The sequence below is a fragment of the Dendrobates tinctorius genome, unplaced genomic scaffold (genome assembly GCF_039654945.1).
Source record: "Dendrobates tinctorius isolate UK_male_01 unplaced genomic scaffold, ASM3965494v1 ptg000046l, whole genome shotgun sequence".
In the NCBI taxonomy this organism is placed as follows: Eukaryota; Metazoa; Chordata; class Amphibia; order Anura; family Dendrobatidae; genus Dendrobates; species Dendrobates tinctorius.
In genome coordinates this window covers 39,300,551-39,323,678 of record NW_027361714.1, presented here as the reverse complement: position 1 = coordinate 39,323,678, position 23,128 = coordinate 39,300,551, and positions in this window count along the sequence as shown.

Here is a 23,128-nt window from a genome sequence, read left to right as displayed (position 1 = left end):
ATTCAGTCTTTCATTGCAAAAACATTGTAATTCCCTGACTGCTTTGGCCTTGCGATGACACCTCAACATTTCTTGATGGTGGTGGGCTTACTGGTGGGGGAATTGATGGAGCGTTGCTGGCTACCTTCAGTCGGAGCAGGTGCACATGTGCTACCTGAGGTTTTGTCCATCCACGCTTGCAAGTGCATGGTGGTTAAATGTCTAAGCATTCAACTCAATTCAAATTTCAGAGGTTTTTCCCTCCGCTAAAGGTCCTTCCGCACTTCTTACAGATAACCTTTGCCTCATCAATCGGATTTTGGTCAAAAAAGTGCCACACTACACTCTTCCTACTATGGTATAAATTTTCAGGGCTTGCACGCTGTGCTAATTTGACCATCTGGCCAAGCTGTCCTGCAACTCTTTTTGTTTTTTTACCATGTTTTTGGACAGCTACGGCCCTGCTAGATAACGGCTGCTGCGATGACGATGCCTGATGCGGATCCTTCTCCTTTTCTGAGCTATTGCCAGCAGCACCCTCTTCCTCCAATGGTGCCAATCCGGGTCAACAACTGGGTCATCCATTACCTCCTCTTCAATTTCATCTGCACCTCTGTGTCACCGTGTAAGGTGGTATAGTATGCGGGAAGGGGCACCTGAGTTTCATCAGGGTCTGATTCTGGCTCAGTAGACTGTGAGGGCCATGTACCAGCAGAATCATCTAGCAGTGGCTGTGCATCAGTGCACTCCATGTCAGATTCATCTTGGACTGGGGAATTCAGGATTTGACTTGATAACCCAGGCATGGTATGTGAAAAGAGCTCCATGGAGTATTCTGAAGTGTGGCATGCTGCATCCTTCACTTTTGGTGGGGGTGAAGGACACAAGGAAAGGTGTTATGAGTGAGTCACCGTAGGAGGCAAAAACAGAAATACTAGCTAAGTCCAGAAAACCAGAGAAGTTGGCAGCTATCGGATTGCAGACCCCTGAACCTATCAACAACAACTAGCAGTAGCCGTGGGGGGTTCCTACGGTGCCCTAGACCCCTCGATCACAGCCGGAGAACTAAATAGCCTAAAGACAGAAAGGGAAATCTAAACTGCCCCAGAGCAGACCCCAAAGCAATAGGCAGCCACCAACATATAATGACGTTGAAGCAAGATGAAAAAACACTCACACAGATAGAAAGATAGGCTGAGCAAATGATGGGGCCCAAGCTAACTAAACAGGACAGGATAGAAAAGCTGCCGTCTCCAATCCGCCAAAACCCTATCAAAACAAGAGCCAACAGACTAATAGGGAAAAAAGCCCTGAAGATGCTAGGCTTCAAAAAGACTATCAGCAATCAGGTATTTTCTGAAGACAGAGCAAAAAGGAATTCAGCTCACCCCAGCAGGGAATGGCAGAAATCCAGAAAAACAAGGCAAAACAAAACCAAAACACAAATGCAAAAAGCAGAGCAGAAAACTTAGCTTTTGAGGAGCAGGAATCAGACTGGTCTCCTAGAATCCCTCTGAGAAATCACCAGCAAGGCAGAAGGGCGTCGGCTGCCTTATATCCAGTCAGCAATTCCAGTCACCCAGTCATCATCATCCTGCTCAGGTGCTTGGTAATCAGCCTCACTACCTTCCTTCACCAGAAGAGGGAGTTCATCAGACCTCAATGGTGAAGGGGAAAATGAACTCACAACAGTACCTCCCCCTTGAGGAGGGGTCACCGAACCCTCATCCACTCCACCAGGGTGATCAAGGTGAGCCCGATGAAAGGCACGCACCACCAGGGTGATCAGGGTGAGCCCAATGAAAGGCACGCACCAATCTTTTGGCATGAATATCAGAGGCAGAGACCCAGGAATTATCCTCCTGACCATAACCCTTGCACTTAATCAAATACTGGAGTGTCCGTCTAGCCAGACGGGAATCCAGTATCTTCTCTACCTCATATTCCATGTTACCTTCAACCAATACAGGGTCCGGAGGTGCCACCCCAGGAACAACTGGTTCAACAAACCTCTTCAACAAGGACTTATGAAACACATTATGGATTTTAAATGTGACAGGAAGAGCCAAACGAAAAGAGACCGGATTAATAATCTCCAAAATCTTGTAAGGTCCAATAAATCTAGGCTTAAACTTAGGAGAAGCCACCTTCATAGCGATATTTTTTGATGATAACCAAACCATATCATCAACCTTAAACTGGGGACCAATGGTCCTATGTCGGTTGGAAAACCGCTGGGCCTTTTCCTGGGAGAGAGATAACTTATCCACCACTTGGTCCCAGATCTGGTGCATTCTCTCCACCACAGTGTCAACACCTGGGCAGGCAGAAGGCTCCACCTGCCCTGAAGAAAATCGAGGATGAAACCCAAAGTTACAAAAAAAAAGGTGACATCAAAGTGGCAGAACTAGCTCTATTATTTAAAGCAAATTCGGCCAAGGGCAAAAATGAAACCCAATCATCCTGATCAGCGGAAATAAAACATCTCAAATACGACTCCAAGGTCTGGTTTGTTCTCTCTGTCTGCCCATTGGTCTGAGGGTGAAAAGCAGAGGAGAAGGACAACTGAATTCCCAGCTTGGAACAGAAAGCCCTCCAAAATCTAGACACAAACTGAACTCCTCTATCAGACACAATGTTCTCAGGAATCCCGTGCAAGCGAACCACCTGTTGCAAAAACAGGGGCACCAACTCAGAGGAAGATGGAAACTTAGGGAGTGGTACAAGATGAACCATCTTAGAGAACCTATCACAAATCACCCAAATAACAGTCATTCTCTGAGAGACAGGCATATCAGAGATGAAATCCATTGAAATATGGGTCCATGGCCTCCTGGGGACCGGCAAAGGCATCAACAACCCACTAGAGCGAGAACAAGGTTTAGACCGGGAGCAAGTCCCACAGGACTGCACAAAATTCCTGACATCACGAGACAAGGCGGGCCACCAAAAAGACCAACTCACCAGATCTCTAGTACCAAAAATACCTGGATGACCAGCCAATGCAGAGCAATGAACTTCAGACATCACTCTCTTCTTCCACTGGTCAGGAACATACAACTTTCCACTGGGACAACGCTCAGGTTTGTCCTCCTGGAACTCTTCCAGAGCACGTCTCAAATCGGGCGAGATGGCAGAAAGAACTACCCCTTCGCCTAAGATGGTAGCAGGCTTGGTCACCACAGGAGAATCAGCCAAGAAGCTCCAAGAAAGCGCGTCAGACTTGACATTCTTAGTGCCAGGAAGAAAAGAGACCACAAAATCAAAACGTGTAAAAAACAAGGCCCACCTAGCCAGTCTAGGGTTCAAGCGTTTGGCCGACTCCAGGTAAATCAAATTCTTGTGGTCAGTGAGGACCACGACTTGATGTTTAGCTCCCTCCAACCAATGTCTCCACTCCTCAAATGCTCATTTCATGGCTAACAGTTCCCGATTCCCCACATCATAGTTACGTTCCGATGGAGAGAACTTTCGGGAAAAGAAAGCACAGGGATTCATTTTAGATGTTACTGGATCCTTTTGGGACAAAACAGCTCCTGCACCAATCTCAGAAGCGTCCACCTCTACCTGGAACGGGAGTGAGACATCAGGTTGCCGCAAAACCGGGGCAGAAGTGAATCTTCGCTTCAGCTCCTGAAAGGAAGAAACAGTCTTCGGAGACCAATTCAACACATCAGCACCCTTCTTAGTCAGATCAGTCAATGGCTTGGCAATACTAGAAAATTTTGCTATAAATTTCCGATAAAAATTAGCAAAACCCAAAAACTTCTGGAGGGCCTCCAAAGAAGTGGGCTGAACCCAATCATAAATGGCCTGTACCTTGGCCGGGTCCATTTCAATAGTTGACGGAGACAAAATAAATCCCAAAAATGAAATCCTCTGTACCCCAAAAAGGCATTTCGATCCTTTGACATACAGGGAATTCTCCCTCAAGATCGGGAACACAGTCCGAACATGTTCCACATGAGAATCCCAATCCTTGGAGAAGATCAAAATATCATCCAGATAGATAATCAAAAATTTATCCACAAAGTCCCGGAAAATGTCGTTCATGAAGCACTGGAAGACAGAAGGGGCATTAGTGAGCCCAAAAGGCATCACCAGGTACTCAAAATGTCCCTCCGGAGTATTAAACGCCGTCTTCCATTCATCCCCATGCTTAATGAGGATAAGATTATACGCCCCCCTGAGGTCAAGCTTGGTAAACCAGCAAGCACCTTTAACTCTGGAGAATAGATCCAAAATCAGGGGTAACGGATACTGATATTTAATAGTAATTTTGTTGAGGGCACGATAATCAATACAAGGCCTTAATGAACCATCCTTTTTGGCCGCGAAAAAAAAACCGGCACCTAAGGGTGAAGAGGATAGTCTAATATGACCCTTCTCCAACGCCTCCTTAATATAGGATCGCATAGCCTCGTGCTCGGGTACAGATAAATTGAAGAGCCGACACTTCGGAAATTTACACCCCGGGCTCAGTTCAATTGCACAGTCATAACTCCTATGAGGAGGCAAAGACGCAGACTCATTCTCACTAAATACATCATAAAAGTCCGCCAAATAGTCAGGAACATCATGCGACTGAGGAGAGGTGGAAAAAAGTGGAGCCTCACTAAGGGCACACCGACAACCCCAACTCACCACGGACACAGATTTCCAATCCAAAACTAGATTATGAATTTGCAACCAGGGAAACCCCAGAACAATGGTATCATGCAAATTATGCAACACCAAAAATCTGCAATTTTCTTGATGGTCTGGGGCGACCCGCATTACCACCTGGGTCCAAAACTGAGGTTTATTTTTCGCCAAAGGAGTAGCATCAATCCCCCTCAAAGTGATAGGCGTCCGCAGAGGTGTCATCGGAAATCCACAACGTTTAGCAAAATCCAAGTCCATTAGGTTCAGGGCTGCTCCCGAATCCACAAAAGCCTTGGCGGAAAATGTGGACAGGGAGCAGATCAGAGTAATTGCCAGAAGAAACTTAGGTTGAACACGACCCACAGAAAAAGTGTGTGCAAAACGTTTCTCTCATTTAGGACAGACAGAAATAATATGCGAGGCATCTCCACAAAAAAACACAGCTTATTACGCCTTCTGAACTCCTGACGTTGCTCCCTGGACAAAACTCTATCACATTGCATAGGTTCAGACACTTGTTCAACAGGTGGCAACACCTCTCGTGCATTCCTGCGTTCACGTAAACGCCGATCAACCTGAATGGCTAATGACATAGAATCGTCAAGACCAGAGGGAACAGGAAATCCCACCATAGTATCTTTTATGGCTTCTGACAAACCCTTCCGAAAGAGAGCTGCCAAGGCATTATCATTCCAGGTAGTAAGGACCGCCCACTTTTGGAATTTTTAACAGTACAATTCTGAAGAATCTCGACCCTGGCTCAATGCCAACAGGGTCTTTTCAGCCTGATCAATAGCATTAGGTTCGTCATTCAACAACCCCAAGGCTTGAAAAAATGCGTTCACATTAGTCAGAATAGGATCATCTGGTTTCAAAGAAAACGCCCAATCCTGGGGATCGCCACGCAGCAAAGAGGTGACAATTTTAACCCGCTGCGCGGAGCTCCCTGACGAGTTAGGCTTTAAGGCAAAAAATAATTTACAATTATTTTTGAAATTCAAAAATTTAGACCGATCCCCAAAAAACACATCAGGAATAGGGATCTTTGGTTCAGCAGCATGTGAAAGAGCAAGGTAGGCGGAAATTCCCCTGTTATGAATGAGTCACAGTAGGAGGCAAAAGCAGAAATACAAGCTAAGTCCAGAAAACCAGAGAAGTTGGCAACTATCAGATTGCAGACCCCTGAACCTATCAACACAACTAGCAGTAGCCGTGGGGGGTTCCTACGATGCCCTAGACCCCTCGATCACAGCCGGAGAATTACATAGGCCTAAAGAAAGAAAGGGGAAATCTAAACTGCCCCAGAGCAGGCCCCAAAGCAATAGGCAGCCCCCAACATATAATGACGGTGCAGCAAGATGAAAATACTAACACCGACAGAAAGATAGACTGAGCAAAGACGGGGCCCGCAACTATCTAGATAGGAAAGGACAGGAAGGCTGCTGTCTGCAATCTGCCAAAACCCTATCAAAGACATAAGCCAACAAGCTGATATGAAAAAGACCCTGAAGCAGCTAGGCTTCAAAAACTAAATCAGTACTCAGGTATTTTCAGAAGACAGAGCTAAATGAATTCAGCACACCCCAGCAGGGAATGGCAGAAATCCAGAAAAACAAAGCAAAACAAAGTCAAAGCACAAAAGCAAAAAGCCGAGCAGCAAACTTAGCTTTAGAGGAGCAGCAATTCAGACTGGTCTCCAAGGATCCCACAGAGAAATCACCCGCAGGGCAGAAGGGCGTCGGCAGCCTTATATCCAGTCCGTAACTCCATTCAGCCAGTCATCATCATCAGCCTCAGGTGTTTGATAATCAGGCTCACTACCTTTCTTTACCAGAAGAGGGAGTTCCTCGGGCCTCAGTAATGAAGGGGAAAATGAACTCACAACATTCCCCGCACTGCCGCAGCGAGCTGCTCCACACGATCAGACAATTGCTTTATCTCCATTGAGAGAAAAAAAAATTCCCCCTACGGCCTCAGAGATATAGAGGAAAAAATATACACACTTTTTTTTTTTTTTTACAATTCTTTCCTGCTATTGAGTACCCTAGGATCTGCGGTATGGCTGGTGATTCTGTTATGAGTGAGTCACCGTAGGAGGCAAAAACAGAAATACCAGCTAAGTCCAGAAAACCAGAGAAGTTGGCAGCTATCGGATTGCAGACCCCTGAACCTATCAACAACTAGCAGTAGCCGTGGGGGTTCCTACGGTGTCCTAGACCCCTCGATCACAGCCGGAGAACTAAATAGCCTAAAGACAGAAATGGAAATCTAAACTGCCCCAGAGCAGACCCCAAAGCAATAGGCAGCCACCAACATATAATGACGTTGAAGCAAGATGAAAAAACACTCACACAGATAGAAAGATAGGCTGAGCAAATGATGGGGCCCAAGCTAACTAAACAAGACAGGATAGAAAAGCTGCTGTCTGCAATCCGCCAAAACCCTATCAAAACAAGAGCCAACAGACTGATAGGGAAAAAAGCCCTGAAGACGCTAGGCTTCAAAAAGACTATATCAGCACTCAGGTATTTTCTGAAGACAGAGCAAAAAGGAATTCAGCTCACCCAAGCAGGGAATGGCAGAAATCCAGAAAAACAAGGCAAAACAAAACCAAAACACAAATGCAAAAAGCAGAGCAGAAAACTTAGCTTTTGAGGAGCAGGAATCAGACTGGTCTCCTAGAATCCCTCTGAGAAATCACCAGCAAGGCAGAAGGGCGTTGGCTGCCTTATATCCAGTCAGCAATTCCAGTCACCCAGTCATCATCATCCTGCTCAGGTGCTTGGTAATCAGCCTCACTACCTTCCTTCACCAGAAGAGGGAGTTCATCAGACCTCAATGGTGAAGGGGAAAATGAACTCACAACAGAAATGTGTTGTTCCTGACCAGAAGCCTGCACTGACGACTCAGTGCTTGCAGTTTTTGAAACGTCAGAAGAGGAGGCGATAGAGCTGGAGGCTGTTTCGGCAATGTAAGCCAAACAATGTTCCTGATGCTCCGGCTTTAAAAGTGGTTTACCTACTCCCAGAAAAGGGGACCTTACAGGCCTTATTGAGCCAGACGATGACACAGGCTCAACATCTCCTGCCTTAGCTGCTATTGTGCTTTTGGCATAACCAGCAGATGCACCACCACCGCCATCAGTACCAGATGCCCCCCCACCCACGTCCGCGGCCTCTTCCACCATACTTCCTCATGTTTAGGAAAATGTGCCAAAAATACCAGCAGATATATGGTACTATATGAGGAGCGTACAGCTGTATAAGGTGTAGTGAAAAATTTAAATCTCCATATATATTTCCTTAGTCACAGATGCTCTTTCAGTATGAATTTGACAGTAATCCAACCAGCAGCTATACGGTACTGTATCAGAAACCTACAGCTGTATACGGTGTAGGAGGAAATGTAAATCTCCGTATATTTATTTCCGGAGTCACACACACACTCTGTCTCAGTATGGATTTGACTGTAATCCAAACAGAAGATATATGGTACTGTATCAGAAGCGGACAGCTCTATACGGTGTATGGAAAAATTTAAATCTCTGTATATTTATTTCCAGAGTCACACACAGATAGCATGTATTTGTCCGTGATACCAGCCGGTATGCGGTAGTGTGTGAGTACCATACAGCTCTATACGGTGTATGGAAAAATGTAAATATCTGCATATTTATTTCCGGAGTCACACACCCACGCTGTCTCAGTATGGATTTGACCGTAATCCAAACAGCAGATATACTGTACTGTATCAGATGCGGACAGCTCTATATGGTTTAGGGGGAAATGTAAATCTCCATATATTTTTTTCCTGAGTCACACACCCACGCTGTCTCAGTATGGATTTGACCGTAATCCAAACAGCAGATATACGGTACTGTACCAGAAGCGGACAGCTGAATACGGTGTAGGGGGAAATGTAAATCTCTGTACATTTATTTCCAGAGTAACACACACACTGTCTCAGTATGGATTTGACCATAATCCATACAGCAGATATACGGTACTGTATCAGAAGCGGACAGCTCTATATGGTGTATGGAAAAATGTAAATCTCTGTATATTTATTTCCGGAGTCACACACAGATAGCATGTATTTGTCCGTGATACCAGCCGGTACACGGTAGTGGGTGAGGAGCGTAGATCTCTATACGGTGTATGGAAAAATGTAAATCTCTGTATATTTATTTCCGGAGTCACACACGCATGCTGTCTCAGTATGGATTTGACCGTAATCCAAACAGCAGATATATGGTACTTTATCAGATGCGGACAGCTCTATATGGTTTAGGGGGAAATATAAATCTCCATATATTTTTTTCCTGAGTCACACACCCACGCTGTCTCAGTATGGATTTGACCGTAATCCAAACAGCAGATATACGGTACTGTATCAGAAGCGGACAGCTCTATACGGTGTATGGAAAAATGTAAATCTCCGTATATTTATTTCCGGAGTCACACACAGATAGCATGTATTTGTCCGTGATACCAGCCGGTACACGGTAGTGGGTGAGGAGCGTACAGCTCTATACGGTGTATGGAAAAATGTAAATCTCCGTATATTTATTTCCGGAGTCACACACACACACGCTGTCTCAGTATGGATTTGACCGTAATCAAAACAGCAGATATATGGTACTGTATCAGAAGCGGACAGCTGAATACAGTGTAAGGGGGAAATGTAAATCTTCCGTATATTTATGAGCATAGTCACACACACATGCTGTCTCAGTATGGATTTGACTGTAATCCAAACAGCAGATATACGGTACTGTATCAGAAGTGGACAGCTGAATATGGTGTAGGCGGAAATGTAAATCTCCATATATTTATTTCCGGAGTCACACACCCATGCTGTCTCAGTATGGATTTGACCGTAATCCAAACAACAGATATATGGTACTGTATCAGAAGCGGACAGCTGAATACGGTGTAGGGATAAATGTAAATCTCCGTATATTTATTTCCAGAGTCACACACACACGCTGTCTCAGTATGGATTTGACCGTGATCCAAATAGCAGATATACGGTACTGTATCTGAAGCGGACAGCTCTATACGGTGTATGGAAAAATGTAAATCTCCGTATATTTATTTCCGGAGTCACACACAGATAGCATCTATTTGTCCATGATACCAGCCGGTACACGGCAGTGTGTGAGGAGCATACAGCTCTAGACAGTGTGGGAAAAAATGAACGCTCGGTAACTGTGCAGAAAAAAAGAATAAAAGTATGAGTGCTGTGTAAAAAGCAGTCTGCACAGCAGTGTGCACACAGCAATGCAGCTATAAGGCAGCCTAATAACCAGCGCTGCTGCACACAAAAATAGCCTCCCCTGTCACTGCACACTAACTGTGCAGCACAATTGCTATCAGCAGAAGCACAGAATGTTTTTTCTTTCCTGCCTATCTGTTTTCTTTCCTGCCTAACACTCTCCCTATTGAGAAACAGTGGCGGCAACATCTCCCTATGCAAAGATCGGCAGAAGTAAAATGGCGGTCCGCGGTCAGGGCTTTTATAGCCACTGTGGCGCCACACAAAGCAAGTCAATCACTGCAATGCCCTTCTCTAAGATGGTGGTGGCCGCTGCCCATGTCATCGCATTGTCCACAGTGTGCATCCTTGCTCATTGGCAGAGAAAAGGCGCCTGAAAGCATTATGGGAAACGTAACTTTGGCGCTCAGGTTGGCGACCACATGGCCGACTTCACGCTATGGTCGGGTTTCGCTCGGCGAAACCCGACTTTGGCGAAAGTCGGCGACTTTTGAATGTGACCGACGCGTTTCACTCAACTCTAATCTACATTAACCATCAGAAGGTTTTCACACAAAATTGGGCTGTGAACATCCTGCTAAATGTATTTAATTGACCTCATGGCTCTCAAAAACTATCATTATGCAGAACAAAACAATAATTTAGGCTGTAATATAGGTCTATTCTCATCAGTAACAAGTCAAGCTTTTGTCTTGACCACAATGATAGCTGGAGATTAGTCTGGAGATCACAAGGGCAATACTATGAAGAGACTTTATGTTGGAATGTGAAGGTGTCCCTGGAGCTGCTTTTCAACATGACAACCCAGTTCACATGTTGACTGCATGGCCTAAACGTGCTACTATGGCATGCATTGTCTCCAGACTTGTCTCCCATTGACAACATCTAGGAGGCACTTGGTCAGAATTGCAAGTGGGGTTTTGGGGTGGTTTTTAATTTTTGATGTGCTTTATATGTTTTCAGTGGTCATGCAAGTTCACCTTAGAAATCTTGAAGGTGTGAACTTCCTCAGACTACACTCTGGCATCTTTATATTTTTTGTGTATGCATAATCGTGATTCTGCTTTATTTATGCTAAACAAAACTTTATTGGTAAAATAAACAATCATTTAGTCCACTCTTTAAAGTGGTGAAATGGCTAACTTGCAATTACTATTACTTAGTAATGTAATATGAACATAGCCCCAGGTGCCAACTATGAGAAGAAAGTCAGTGCCAAAGGGTGGCATGATAGTAAGGGCTTGTCAACCTTGAAGGGATTGCAAAATAAGAGGATTACTACTTGTCTTTTGTTGTGAATGTCACCTATGTCAACTCAAACTTTTAATGAGAATAGTTGAACTCCAGTCACAATAGAACAGGTGTGTGAAAATGCTAAAAAAAAAAGGGAGCCAACATTTCTATTTCCTTTTTATGATATAAAAGAAGTGCAGCAAAATAAAAAAGGCATGTCATTATTATGATTAGTCATGTATGGGTTTAATTCTAAGTAAATAATAGCTTGGGTAATCACTGCTGAATTCATTGATAATCTCTAGATAATTGTCCTAAGTGATGCTTATATGTATAACTAAAACTAAAGTTTTTTACCCTGAAGATTAACATTACTTAACTCAATGTGCTGCATATTCCTCTTAATGCTGGATTTTTAGAAATCCATGTAATGAAAAAACAAAATAGCCAATACACAGCATATTGAAAGCATACCTAACTGGGGATCCTTGTAATTTTGGTATTTACTGCTTAACAATAAAAAAAAAAAACTTCAATTTACAAAATTTATTTTAAAGCAACCAATATATATATCACTTAAAGGCATAGTTATGGTCTCCAATCAGATGTTTAGTGACTAATGGTCACCCAGCTCTATAACTGAATTCATATCTTCCTGAAGGCATGGCTATAATTTGTACATTGTATGGGCATTGTGTGAAACTGTTATTCGGTTTCTACAGTATGTAACAACGTATTTGGACATTTTACGGTATTGTTAAATGGGTATGCTTTGTGCTGTATTGATATTTTGGTGATATGTGACAGCTCTACTGTACGGTCTCATATTATTATCTTGGCATTGTATGGCAGGACTATTATATCATTGTCTGGCACTTTTATTTAGTTACTGTTTGCAATTATTCCAAAAGTAAAGAATAGCAGGATTGTTTTGACAATTGACAATTTTACTTGAGAAATATATGGCACGGTTACATGGCCAAGGCATGGAGTTGTGTGGCTAAATTATTAGGGATGAAGCTAAAGCAGAGATTACTGATTTCCCCAATCACCAAAATACTAGCTCCTAAAAAAATACACTTTATTAGGTATTGGGTGTGAGTGTTATTTTTTGGTAGAGTTTTCTAGTCAGTAACATCTTATTGCAAACATCACACTGACGTTTATTTTTTTCAGCATCTACTACCTAGGCTGCTAATAATATTATATAGAGTAAAGAAGCATCACATTAAATTTTAATACAATATTTGCACAATTAGGCAATTTGTGTTTTTGATGATTAATTTTATTATTGATCAACTACAGTGCTGTTGGTCAATCCAAAAGGTTAACGGCTTAGTGACAGACAAAATTTGGTACTTAATGACCAGGCCAATTTTTACAATTCTGACCACTGTTACTTTATGAAGTTATAGCTCTAGAATGCTTCAACGTATCCCACTGACTCTGACATATTGTACTTCATGGTAGTGGTAAAAATTATTTGGTATAACCTGCGTTTATTTCTGAAAAAAATGGAAATTTGGCAAAAAATGTCAACATTTTTCAATTTTCAAACTTTAAATTTTTGTACCCTTAAATCAGAGAGTGGTGTCACACAAAATAGTTAATAAATAACATTTCCCACATGTCAACGTTACATCAGTACAATTTTCGAAACATAATATTTTTTTGTTAGGACGTTGTAAGGGTTAAAAGTTGACCAGCGATTTCTCATTTTTCCAACAAAATTTACAAAACCATTTTTTTAGGGACCGCCTCACATTTGAAGTGAGTTTGGGGGGTCAATATAACAGAAAATACCCAAAATTGACACCATTCTAAAAGGTGTACCCCTCAAGGTGCATAAAACCACATTCAAGAAGTTTATTAACCCTTCAGGTGCTTTTCGGGAACTAAAGCAATGTGGAAGGAAAAAATTAACATTTTACTTTTCTCACAAAAAATTTACTTTGGAGCATAAGGCCTCTTTCACACTTCCGTTTTTTACAATCAGTCACAATCCGCCAGGTTTTGAAAAAAACGGATCCTCAAATTTTTTTTGAGGATCCGTTTTTTTCCCATTGACTTGCATTAATGGCGGATTGTGACGGATTGCTGTCCGTTGCATCCGTTTTTTGTGAGGATCCGCCAAAAGTTGCTGTCCGTCACCATCCTCAAAAATTTCAAAACGGAGCTTGTAACGTTTTTTTCTCTGGCGGATCCTGCAAACACTGATTTAACCCGAATTTCTTTCTGGGTGCCGGACAAAAAAAAAAAAATTCTCTCTCTCTCTCTCTCTCTCTCTCTCTCTCTCTCTCTCTCTCTCTCTCCTTCCCGGCCAGCGATTCCTTTAAATTTCTTCATTTTCAGGATCCGTCTGAAAACGGATCCTGTGCCATCCGTTCACATCAGTTGAGAACGGATCCGCTTGTCCGCCTTTTTGGCGGATTATAACTGATGCAAAAAACTGAAGTGTGAAAGAGGCCTTAGAGGAGAGAGAAATTAAATGGGAAATCGTACATTTTTTTGTGGTCACTGTTGTTCTGTTAATAACGGTGATCGCAACACTGGGGTCAGTAAAAACCTACCCGAATCAAGTTCTCTGGGGTCTCAGCTACACCCGATAGCTGAAACCCCAGAGAAATTAAGGGGTTAATAGACCTGAATATTTAATGAAGTAATTGTGAGGTTTTGTTGTTCTATGTGTGCATAATTATAGGACAACTATTACTGTGCAGAATTATATTGCAGCTAAAAGAAAATAACGTACATTTTCCAATCTCAATTGTTTATTTTCATCTATTAACCCCTTTCCTACAATGGACGTAATATTCCGTCCATGTGACCTGGGACCTAAGTCCCAAGTACAAAATAGTACGTCCAACGCGATCAGCGGCGCTCACGGGGGGAGCGCCGCTGATCGCGGCTGGGTGTCAGCTGATTATCACAGCTGACACTTGGCACTATGCGTCAGGGGTAGAGTTGAGCGATACCGTCCGATACTTCAAAGTATCGTATCGGATGGTATCGGCCGATCTTTAAAAAAAGTATCGGTATCGCCGATTCCGATACCGGAAGTCCCATTCAAGTCTATGGGACTTCCGGTATCGGAATAAGAAAAACCCTTTCCTGCCCTTGTACAGCCTCTCTGGGGTCTGTACGGGCCTTTCGGGGGGCTGTGCCGGCCTGCCAGGGGGTCTGTGCAGGCTCCGGTGGTCTGTACAGGCTCCGGGGGGCTGTGCCGGCCTGCCGGGGGGCTGTGCCGGCCTGCCGGGGGGCTGTGCAGGCTCCGGGGGGCTGTGCCGGCCTGCCGGGGGGCTGTGCCGGCCTGCCGGGGGGCTGTGCCGGCCTGCCGGTGGTCTGTGCAGGCTCCGGGGGTCTGTGCAGGCATCGTCCGATGGGACTACAAGTCCCATCGGGCGATGCCTGCTACCATGACAGTGATTGACACATTAGCCAATGATGGGACAGTAGTAGTCCTATCATCCGGCTAATGTGTTAAATGTAAAAAAAAAAAAAAAAAAAAAAAATTACATGCTACATACATACAACATGCATACTACATACATGCTACATTCATACTACATACTACATACATGCTACATTCATACTACATAAATACTACATGCAACATACATACTACATATATACTACATGCATGCTACATACATACTGCATGCTACATACATACCACATATATACTACATACATACTACATGCATGCTACATGCATGCTACATGCTACATACATAACACATATATACTACATGCATGCTACATACATACTACATGCTACATACTACATATATACTACATGCATGCTACATACTACATGCTACATACATACTACATATATACTACATGCATGCTACATACATACTGCATGCTACATGCATGCTACATACATACTACATACATACTACATGCTACATACATACTACATATATACTACATACATACTACATACATACTACATGCATGCTACATGCATGCTACATACATACCACATACATAACACATATATACTACATGCATGCTACATACATACTACATGCTACATACATACCATATACATACTACATGCATGCTACATACATACTACATGCATGCTACATACATACTACATGCTACATACATACTACATATATACTACATGCATGCTACATACATACTACATGCTACATACATACTACATATATACTACATGCATGCTACATACTACATGCTACATACATACTACATATATACTACATGCATGCTACATACATACTACATGCATGCTACATACATACTACATGCTACATACATACCACATACATACTACATATATACTACATGCATGCTACATACATACTGCATGCTACATGCATGCTACATACATACTACATACATACTACATGCTACATACATACCACATATATACTACATACATACAATACATTCATACAATACATACATAGACATACAGTACATATAACATAGAGTAACATACTTACCAATACTTGTCACATTGTTCCCCGAAGCCATTGTCTTTTCCGGAATAAATATTAACATAACAAACCACAAAAATACTCACCCACGATCCGAAGCAGTCCACGAGTGTGTCCCACGACGATCTTGGGTAGAGAACTGCAGCATCAGCTGTTGCTGCCGTTCTCTACGGGCTGCAGGAATCCAATGACGGAAGGTAGGTATCCTTCCGCACTGTATTCCTCCGCCGCTTAAAAAAAAAAAAGTCCCTAGTCTCACTTTATGCCATTGCTGTGTGGGAAATTCCTGCAGCCCGTAGAGAACGGCAGCATCATCTGATGCTGCAGTTCTCTACCCAAGATCGTCGTGGGACACACTCGTGGACTGCTTCGGATCGTGGGTGAGTATTTTTGTGGTTTGTTATGTTAATATTTATTCCGGAAAAGACAATGGCTTCGGGGAACAATGTGACAAGTATTGGTAAGTATGTTACTCTATGTTATATGTACTGTATGTCTATGTATGTATTGTATGTATGTAGTATATATGTGGTATGTATGTAGCATGTAGTATGTATGTAGTATGTATGTAGCATGCATGTAGCATGTAGTATGTATGTAGCATGCATGTAGTATATATGTAGTATGTATGTAGCATGCATGTAGTATATATGTAGCATGTATGTAGTATGTATGTGGTATGTATGTAGCATGTAGTATGTATGTAGCATGCATGTAGTATATATGTAGTATGTATGTAGCATGTAGTATGTATGTAGTATGTATGTGGTATGTATGTAGCATGTAGTATGTATGTAGCATGCATGTAGTATATATGTAGTATGTAGTATGTATGTAGTATGTATGTGGTATGTATGTAGCATGTAGTATGTATGTAGCATGCATGTAGCATGCATGTAGTATGTATGTAGCATGCATGTAGTATGTATGTAGTATGTATGTAGCATGCAGTATGTATGTAGCATGTATGTAGTATGTATGTAGTATATATGTAGTATGTATGTAGCATGTAGTATGTATGTAGCATGCATGTAGTATGTATGTAGTATTTTTTTTTTTTTTTTTAACATTTAACACATTAGCCGGATGATGGGACTACTACTGTCCCATCATTGGCTAATGTGTCAATCACTGTCATGGTAGCAGGCATCGCCCGATGGGACTTGTAGTCCCATCGGACGATGCTTGCACAGACCCCCGGACATCAGCACAGCCCCCCGGCAGGCCGGCACAGCCCCCCGGCAGGCCGGTACAGACCCCCACAGGGTGCACAGACCACCGGCAGGCCGGCACAGCCCCCCGGCAGGCCGGTACAGACCCCCACAGGGTGCACAGACCACCGGCAGGCCGGTACAGACCCCCACAGGGTGCACAGACCACCGGCAGGCCGGCACAGCCCCCCGGCAGGCCGGTACAGACCCCGGGCAGTCCACACAGCCCCCCGGCAGGCCGGCACAGCCCCCCGGCAGGCCGGCAGAGACCCCCGGAAGGCCCGAAATGACGGCGCATCATGATGCGCACACACCGCGCATCATGATGACGTCAGTCTGTCAATCAACTTTGAACTTCCGATTCCGATGCCGAATTCCGATATTGAAAAAATATCGGAAGTCGGTATCGGAATTCCGATACAGCAAGTATCGGCCGATACCCGATACTTGCGGTATCGGAATGCTCAACACTAGTCAGGGGCAGTCACGGACCGCCCCCGGCACTCTAATCCCTAGCCCACTGCGATCAAACATGATCACAGTTTACCTGGGGCATAGGAGAGAAGCGCGCAGGGAGGGGGCTCCCTCTGTGCTTCCCTGCGACCCCCGGAGCAGTGTGATGTGCAGCGTCACTCTGAGGGTCTCCTATCTGCAGGCCCCCAGATCCAATATGGCCTCGGGGGCCTGCAGAGAGGCGGCTTCCACAGTGCCTGCTGAGAGCAGGCACAAGGAAGCCTGCAGCAGTGCCTGTCCGATCGCTGATCTGATACAGCTCTGTTCTAAGTGTCAGATCAGCAATCTGACACCTTATAGTGATGTCCCCACCTGGGACAATACTGTATAATAAAGTTTAAAAAAAAGTGTAAAAATAATTTATAAAAAATCCACAAATAAATTAAAAAAATTAAAAATTCCCCAATAAATTCATTTTTTTGTAAATAAAAAAAGAAACCACTGGAGCCATAGGCGGAGGAGGACATGACTTGGGGATGGGTGAACCTTTACTCCTGCAGCTTTTTTGGTATAGTGGTGTAGATTTTTAAGCACGAGTGATGTTGCTTTCAGAGGAAGAAGCACATTATGTATGTGCCTGGTGGTTACTGTGAGGAGGGGGGGGCTTATGTAGAACAGGAAATCTGTGTCTCTCCCTCTTTCTTACTCAGGATGAACAGGAGGAAGCATGTCTGCAGTGTCAGGGAGTATAATACTGGGGTTATCACCTCACATTACAGATGATAGGAGCACATTCACCTCAGACATCATGTACTAGTGTAGTATCAGCTCCTACATTATGTATGGGATCAATATTACCTCAGCAATTCATGTAGCTGCCATGTCCCTCATGTGCATGCTACATTCTCCTCACTGACGGTGAGCTTCCGTGTGACCTCCCTGCAGACATGTTTCATATACTACTCTGCATTCACCTCAGACATGGTGTAGTGTGTACTAGGGTAGTATCAGCTCCTACATCATATCTGGGATCAAGATTACCTCAGAAATTCTTGTAGCTGCCATGTTCCCTCACTTATTGCAGAGGCAGCTTTTGTGTGTCCTCCCTGCAGACACTTCTGATATACCACATTACTGCTGTATTATACGGAGTCTTCATGAGTTCTGGGTATATGTATGATAGGACAGAGCAGGGACGCATACAGTGTCTGCCATTACTATGATGGAGCTGGGCAGCCACTTGTATTAGAGACACTGGTGAGAGTGAGAGAGGAGGAGTCAGGGGATGGTATATGTATGATGGTGAGAGGCTGCACTTCATGTCAGTGCACTGTATACTGACCCTGCTGTGTGCTGATTATCCCCCCTTCCCAGTTATGGAGTCTGATGATCTGTATGTGACCTCATCTCTGTTACATACTGTGAGGCTGGGTGTACAGATCCAGTGTAACCAGGTTACTCACTATATGTGGTATATGTGTAAAGGCTCTATTCCTGTGCTGTATACTTAACCTGTACCACAGGTCTGTATACATGATATCACTCCTCACTCTGCTATATATGGATCATGCTGGGTATAGACATCCTGTGTCTCCAGGTCATTTTCCCGGCTGTACATATAATCTGGACGTGACTTCCAGCTTAGTGCTTGATTTCTGTAGCTATTGCTGCCTTTAGTCCTCTTATGTTACATGCTGTCCTGCCGGATATATCCATCCTCTTTCTGTATATTGTCTCCCTCGTATGTTGCATGATCAGAGTATACCCACCAAGAGCTTATTTTATATTACCTAAGATGGTGGATAGCACAGGCCTGAATGGATTATGTTTTATCATGTGTAAAATAAATAATCGTGGAGTAACTCGGCACATTTGAGTGGGCACTAATAACTCAGCACATGGCGGGCAGTGAGTGTGCACTAATAACTCAGCACATGGTGGGCAGTGAGTGGGCACTCCTAGTGTGATGCTGCACATTGCTCTGGAGGACACATCATGGGCCCAGTTTTCAGCCCTGTCTCTCGTCTATTGTAATTGTATGTAGTAGAGTGTGACTGGGATACAGAACTTGCAGTTTTCTGCTCACACACCTATGGCTGCAGGCAGCTTATATTAGACCTACATATTTCTTACCATTTATGCGCAGCTGGTGATTAGAGTCTGTCTGTAACTGCTGTAGAGGAGCAGGTGGCTTCTCATTTATTGTTACAGCATATAACACAGCATTGCCCATCTCTGTCTATTTCTGGACCTTACGATGGGATATTTTCCATTATTAACCTGTTGTATACCTTGGTTGTAAACCTGCATGGTTTTCACCTCACTTATCCCACATTTTGTGCGGTTGGAGGGGTCCTTGAAGTTGGTTAAATATGGTCTGGGGGATCCATTGGGATATGGTTTCCTCCTTTTGGAATTCAATATGGTTCTGGGTCTGGTGAAAGGTGGAGGGGAGTTTCGGCAAGGGTTTGTCGGATCCCCAGGAAATTCAAGTGAACATTGGAACCCTTGTGGTTATGGTGCTCCCGAGCTGGTGGGGTAACGGCTGGGCGTAATTGTTGGTACATTTTATGTTTGGTAATCACCAGATTTTTGGGAGCTTCAAGGACTCCTACCAGCGTGTTAATATTATTTATGCTTTGATGTTTTATGGTATGTTTGTTTTAATAAAGGTGTGAATAATAATTATATTAAAAAAAAAAAAAAGGGATCGGTGTATACCCACCAAGTGCTTATTTTATATTACTTAAGATGGCGGATAGCACAGGCCTGAGTGGATTACCTGGAGCCTGGTGGTTGGGGGGGTCCTTGAAGTTGGTTAGAAATTGGTCTGGGGGATCCATTGGGATATGGATTCCTCTTTTTGGAAGTTATTATGGTTCTGGATCTGGTGAAAGGTGGAGGGGAGTTTCGGCAAGAGTTTGTCGGATCCCCAGGAAATTCAAGTGAACATGGGAACCCTTGTGGTTATGGTGCTCCCGATCTAGTGGGGTAACAGCTGGGAGTAATTGTTGGTACATTTTATATTTGGTAATCACCAGATTTGGGAGCTTCAAGGACTCCCCCCAGCGTGTTAATGTTATTTATGCTTTGATGTTTATTTTATGTTTGTTTTAATAAGAACATGAATTTAAAATTTAAAAAAAAACAAAAAAAAAAAAACTGTTGTTTTCCTTTTAGTGGGTCCTTGGAAGTTATTTATAAATTGGTCAGTAGGGGTAACCATATTAAGTATGGACCTTTGGGGTGGGGTTCTTGGAGTTGACGCTGAATCAGCGAAAAGGAATTGGAAGTTAAAATTCTGGATCTGGCTTTTGGTTACGGCTCTGGACGGGTAACTCTGGACGGGGTGTTACCCGGGAGCTTTTGGTGGTTGGACTTCCCGGAACGGGATGTTTGGTGCCTTCGAGCTGGTGGTTTACGGCTGAGGGTAACGTGGATTTTTAAGTTCTTGTGTTTTTGCCAAATATTAGGCAGAATTTTGGGGGCTCCAAGAACCCTCCCCTCATGTCATATAAGATTGTGTATTTAATACTTATTGTAAATGTTTATGTTATTTGTTAATAAACTGGCCGCTGACCCCCCTGGGTTTGGAAGGGTAACCATTTCAGGTATGGCACCCTGGTTTTGAGGGGTAATCATCTCATGTATGGCCCCCTTGTGTGGAGGGTAACCATCTTGTGTATGGCCCCCTGGTGTGGAGGGGGTAACCATCTCGGGTATGGCCCCCTGTTATGGAGGGGTGACCATCACGGTATGGCCCCCTGGTCTCCAGAAGCATTTATATTTTATAGGACCCTGTTAGGGTAAAGTCCCTGGGGTCATGGCAATCATATTTTGCATGCCTACAGAAGAAATTGCCTCCTCTGAGCCAGGAACAGCAGCTGGAGGGGAGAAGAGAACAAGGTTGTCGTCTGGACAATGCAGTTATCTAGTGCATGAAACTGAAGAGCAATGTACCTAATCTGTGTGCCCTTGAGTCAGTGGGAGTGACTAAGGGTAAAGTAATCAAGTGCATTAACACAAAGGGCAGTATGCCTACTCCCGATGCCCTTGAGCTGGTGGGAGCAGCTAAGGGTAAAGTAATCAAGTGCATTAACACGAAGGGCAATATGCCTATTCCCAATGCCTTTGACCCAGTTGGAGAGGTAAACAGTAAATGTTATCAAGCGCTTGAAAAACAACAATGGTGTGGCAGTTTTATTAATAATGCCTTTGTAGACTTTTTCTGCTTTAGGTTTATTTAAATTACTACTTCCAGATATTCTGAACGTTATTTTATGGTCGGTTATAATGTTGTTATATTGTGTATAGTTTTTAATTACTCCCTATTTATAATATCTTTCTATTGATATGTTCATCACTTTTCGGGTAGTGATAGTAAGTGGGTTTAAGAAATTTTACTGCACAGCTACTGTAAATAATGGTGGTGTCTAGAACTAAAATCTGTGATTTGGTGAATTATTAGAGCTGGCTACAATACGAGCGGTATAATAGTTTTTTGAGGCAGGACAGATGTCATTATACAGGCATTCAGATTGTGGCTACGACCTTAATTATGGTTTACTTTCCACATTCCCCATTATGGGATCCACATTGCAGGATGTTTAGCAACTGCTGTTTTGCTGTAGTTACCATATTATCGATCATAACTTGGTAGCATGTCGGAGCTCTGGAATTTTAATTTTATTACTTGTGTGCACAGACTTTCCATAGCATGTAGAAATGGTTGATGGGGGTCGAGTCCATTTAAGGTGTCAAATGGCCTCTCTGGTGGCAGTTTAGGAGTCAGGTGGAAGTTGCAGGCAAGTTAAGGTGGACTCATTTTAACTAATAGAGGATGTAAAACCTCATGGTGGTGAACAGGCTCGGCTTTGGTGGCCAGCCTCAAGGACGTTGTAATGGTAACGTCAATCAGGGGCGGGCACAGTGGTTAAGCCCAGGAGTGAGGATAATAGGGTCATTTGTGCCCTGAAAGTTTACTGGCTCTGCTTGAATGGCAAGCCAGTGCGTGCCGCCCCTTTATGGCTGTCTGTCCTGCTTCTGTATGTCAGACAGCTGGGGATATCACAGTACTTGTGAATCCCAATGTACTAGCACTTCACCTGACTCCTACTGTGATTGTTTTAATCCTGTGATTTAAATAAAGCTGTGGCCATTTTGACAACCAAAATAATGTGTTGTGTATTTATTCTAGTGCCTAGGTTTACTGTAGTTATGGTGGTTTTAAGATGGAGTGGGGGTCCATCCCATATCCATAAGTCAAGATAAAAATGCACATATTTAGTATTCCCACTAGTTAACCCCTTTAGTTAACCCCTTCAAAAAAACGAAGCAAAAAACAATCCTTTATCATAATACCGCTGAACAAAAAGTGCAATAACGCGCGATCAAAAAGACGAATAAAAATAAACATGGTACCACTGAAAATGTCATCTTGTCCCACAAAAAATGAGCTGCCATACAGCATCATCAGCTAAAAAATAAAAAAGTTATAGCTCGCAGAATAAAGCGATGCAAAAATAATTATTTTTTATATAAAAATGTTTTCATTGCATAAAAGCGCCAAAACATAAAAAAAAACATAACTGAGATATCGCTGTAATCGTACTGACCCGAAGAATAAAACCACTTTATCAATTTTACTACACGCGGAACAGTGTAAACGCATCCCCCAAAAGGAATTCATGAAATGCTGTTTTTTTGTTCATTCTGCATCCCAAAAATTGAAATAAAAAGCGATCAAAAAAAGTCATGTGACCAAAAATGGCACCAATAAAAACGTCAACTCGTCCCACAAAAAATAAGACCTCACATGACTCGGTGGGTCAAAATCTGGAAAAATTATAGCTCTCAAAA